Here is a 5,113-nt window from a genome sequence, read left to right on the forward strand (position 1 = left end):
TGTCAACTATGCACATTCTACACATGTTAACTATGCACATTCTACACATGTTAACTATGCACATTCTACACATGTCAACTATGCATATTCTACACATGTTAACTATGCACATTCTACACATGTCAACTATGCACATTCTACACATGTTAACTATGTGAATTCTACACATGTTAACTATGCACATTCTACACATGTTAACTATGCACATTCTACACATGTTAACTATGCACATTCTACACATGTTAACTATGCACATTCTACACATGTTAACTATGCACATTCTACACATGTTAACTATGTGAATTCTACACATGTTAACTATGCACATTCTACACATGTTAACTATGCACATTCTACACATGTTAACTATGCACATTCTACACATGTTAACTATGCACATTCTACACATGTTAACTATGCACATTCTACACATGTTAACTATGCACATTCTACACATGTTAACTATGCACATTCTACACATGTCAACTATGCACATTCTACACATGTTAACTATGCACATTCTACACATGTTAACTATGCACATTCTACACATGTTAACTATGCACATTCTACACATGTCAACTATGCACATTCTACACATGTTAACTATGTGAATTCTACACATGTTAACTATGCACATTCTACACATGTTAACTATGCACATTCTACACATGTCAACTATGCACATTCTACACATATTAACTATGTGAATTCTCCACACAAACGTAAGCTATATGCTTTCTACACAGATTTAAAAATATACTCTCCGCACATATGTAAACTATGTACTCTTCACACTCTCTATTATCCACATATGTAAAACCATGTACCTTTCACGCTTTCTATTATCCACATATGTAAACTATGTACCTTTCACACATATGTAAACTATGTACCTTTCACACATATGTAAACTATGTACCTTTCACACTTTTTATTATCCACATATGTAAACTATGTACCTTTCACACATATGTAAACTATGTACCTTTCACACTTTCTATTATCCACATATGTAAACTATGTACCTTTCACACATATGTAAACTATGTACCTTTCACACATATGTAAACTATGTACCTTTCACACATATGTAAACTTTGTACCTTTCACACTTTCTATTATCCACATATGTAAACTATGTACCTTTCAGACATATGTAAACTATGTACCTTTCACACATATGTAAACTTTGTGCCTTTCACACTTTCTATTATCCACATATGTGAACTATGTACCTTTCACACATATGTAAACTATGTACCTTTCACACTTTCTATTATCCACATATGTAAACTATGTACCTTTCACACATATGTAAACTATGTACCTTTCACACATATGTAAACTATGTACCTTTCACACATATGTAAACGATGCACAATCCACGCGCATTAAGCTATGCGAGCACCTCCGTGGTCTAGTGAATGGAGCACATGCCTGGAGAGCAGAAGGTCGTAGTGTCGATCCCCAGCCACGTCATAACAAAAGACGTTAAACAATGGTACTTTTCGTTTCCCTGCCTGGATCTCGGAATTAGGGGACTGGTCAGCTCGGAGTCTGTATACTTTGTGCGTGAGAGGGTCATCCATGTGCAACTGCGGCATGGTGACTCAGTGGGCTAGGACTATAACTTGCATTAGTCTTGACTAAGCAGCCACAAACACAGACACACACAGACAGACGGACGGACACACACACACACACACACACACACACACACACACACACACACACACACACACACACACACACACACACGCACACACGCACATTCACGTCGCCTCGCCAGGGAGTCCAGATATCTGTCTTTGTAAAGTCTCTCGGACGTCGGTATATAAGTGGCAAAATCTTGAGCGAAACGTTAAACACCATTTCACTTCACCTCACCTCACCAAACTATGTACCCTCAACACATTTGTAAATAAAAGCCTATACATACTCATAAAACGCTTGTGCTGAGTACGCCTCACGCACATGTAAATTGAAAACGTCAGTAAAAGGCAAAACAGTGATGTAAATTATCATCTCTGTCTATCTGTCTGTCTGTCTGTCTGTCCCTCTCTCTCTCCGTCTCAGTCTGTATTCATAGAATTCGACAGTATAAGGTTGTAAACTTGAAACAGAAGATACGCAAGTACTATCTAAGCGTGTCTTGAAAGTATGTAAATATGCATGAGTCTGTCTACTAACAGAAATAAGACAGACGATGTTTCCCATGTGGTCTTTGCATTGGATTCATCTCAAATGACCACCTGGTAATGACCACATTATCCGAACAATTCTATCCGAGTCGCCAGAAGACAAAGAACAAGGAGCTCATAATCCATACACAAAATAACTTATGTTACATTTGTCAAAGATTAAACATTTTCATATTGGATACCTCAAACAAACATGTATCGTCATGTTATATGATACTTGTGCGAGGCCGAGGCCATTTCTTTGACAGCCTTAACATGTCACTTAAACAATGCCATCTTTATATCGACCGCCTGCAACTGAATCTTTCTCAGAACCACCAGACTCTGTTAGTGGGTGAGTGAGTGAGTGAGTTGGGTTTTACGCCGCTTTTAACAGTATTCCAGTTATATCGCGACGTGTCAGCTTAATGTGGGAGGAAAGCCCGAAGTGATGCAGGTCTCAGACGTTTACCACTTCGGTGAAACCCACGAGCACGGGTATGGTGCTGACAAACCTAGAAACATAACCGGGATTCGAACCCACAATCATAGGTTTCTGGCGTGTCCAAGGGACGAAACTCTGCACAGCGAATCGCGGCGCCTCAGGCGACTGGGCCACCCGTGCCCCCGACTCTGTTAGTCGCCATCTTTCGCACACAGCTTCCTGTTACCAAACTAAGGTGTTTTAAAGGAAGCCTTAGAGAAGTTCAAAATGTTATTGGTTTTTTTCCTGCTGGATGACATTGTTTTCTAACACTCTATAACAGCAATAATAATATGCATCCCCACTATCGGCTAGATGTTTGAATGAAACATACGTTGTTGAAGGATGTGTGTATTGCTCACCTATTGCAAATATTGCAAAACACATGGAGAGTTGCACAATTTTGACAATCTGAAGATCGCCAAACCAATGTTGAAAACAGAAGCAATCCCCACCCCCATCACTTACACCCCTTCCTACCCCATTATCATAATACCGGCGCAATGTTGTTTCTAGTATTATACTAACTATACTGAACAACAAAAGTTCCTGTGACATCGAATAAGATTAAATGCAAAGTTATGTCGTTTTACCAAATCTGAAACAATATCGGTTTGCAACAGATAAAAGACTCCTGTAAGTGTTCAAATAGTTTAATTTGCCATACTGACTTCAGAAAACGCGTGATTTCATAAAAAAAACCATGAATATGCCAAAATGTCAATTTACAAATCAATAGCGTGTATGTCCACCTCCGGTTGCAATGCAAGCAACACATCTTTGTCTCATGGAATGGACCAGGCGTCGCACAAAGTCCTGTGGGATATCTGTCCATATCCGCTGAAGCATGTCTGTGGAACAAGTGATTGAAGGCGCCGATCCATCTCATCCCACATGTGCTCGATTTGTGAGAGATCAGGGGAGCAAGCCGGCCAGGGGATGACATTCACGTTGTTTTGTTGAAGAGCATCCTGAACAAGTCGAGCAATATGAGGTCGGGCGTTGTCATGTTGAAAGGTAATGCCTGGGCCATAACGACGCAAAAACGGTAGAACAACAGGGTCGATGATCTCGTCGCGGTAGCACTGTCCATTGAGATTTCCCTCTACCACTATCAAACAGGTCCTCTGTCTTGCTGTAATCCCACCCCTTACCATAACGCTGCCGCCTCCGTACCGATCTTCTTCCATGACACAATGATTGACGTAACGTCAACGTGACGTCGGAACACTCGAATCCGTCTATCGCTGTGGCTGAGATGAAAACGAGACTCGTCAGTGAATAGAACTTGTCCCCACTGCATGGCCGTCCAGCGAAGACGCTGTCTGCACCACCGTAGACGTGCTTGATGGTGGTTTCCTGTCAAAATGGGACGTCTGGCGAGTCTTCTGGCGACAATCCCTGCACATCTGAGGCGACGACTTACGGTCTGTGAAGATATTCGTCGAAGGGATGCTTCTTGCAGTCACTGTTGCTGGCTAGAATCGATTTCGTAGGTGTGTTGTTCGAATCCAATTGTCTTGTCGATTATTGGTTACGCGTGGCCTGCCACTCCGAGGATGGTCTCTGACTGCATACGTCTGTTGCCAACGTTGCCATAAACACCAAATGGTGTTTCTGTGGACGTTAAATTGTCTTGCAACATCACGTTGACTCGATCCTGCTTCAAGCATACCAATGGTTCGCAGAAGCTCATTTTCGGACAGGCGTGGCATTTCGTAATGTTGAATTATTGCGTAATTTTGTTGTTTTTCTGAGTGATTGTTGTCAGCACGATGCTAAACAATGCATATGGAATCCCGTTAACGCACATGTTTTTATACCCATTCTTGGGTAGTGAAATGCATAGGGCTTGCATAAAAGTCAACTTTTGCATAGAATGCATGCTTTTCTGTAACGGTTCTGTTTTTGTGACTTGATTCCATACATGTACTACAATATTGAAAACCAAACTTTACTTGTTTGAAAAATACACTAAAATATTGGTGTCACTGGAATTTTTGTTGTTGAGTATATCATAATATCTGCCGCATGAGAGAAGCATGTTGTCTAATTCCACAAGTTTCACTCAAACCCCGATGCCTAGACCACAAATAATTCGGAAAGTGAAAATGCATTGAATTTCTGTGATAATGCTTTTATTTCGCTTGAGTGCACAGTACGCCTCATCAAAAACAAATGGTGAGCTTCCTTTCTGGGCTCGAAAAGCCAAGACAACTTCAGGCATTTTCTTTCCACGAACCACTTGACAAATTGAATAAGTGCCATTTATAGATATCAGCTTCGATGAGGCAACACTTTGTGCTACCGTTATTGAGAGAAACATGCCTTTCTTTCCATTTAGTATTTCCAGGTGAGCAACTACCTTGTCACCAGAACGATGTCTTGTCTTCACAGCTATGCTTTTTCAAAATTGTAAGCCACACTAAAAACCAAAATTGTGTTA

The sequence above is a fragment of the Haliotis rufescens genome, unplaced genomic scaffold (genome assembly GCF_023055435.1).
Source record: "Haliotis rufescens isolate VD_foot unplaced genomic scaffold, xgHalRufe1.0.p SCAF_7, whole genome shotgun sequence".
Lineage (NCBI taxonomy): Eukaryota > Metazoa > Mollusca > Gastropoda > Lepetellida > Haliotidae > Haliotis > Haliotis rufescens.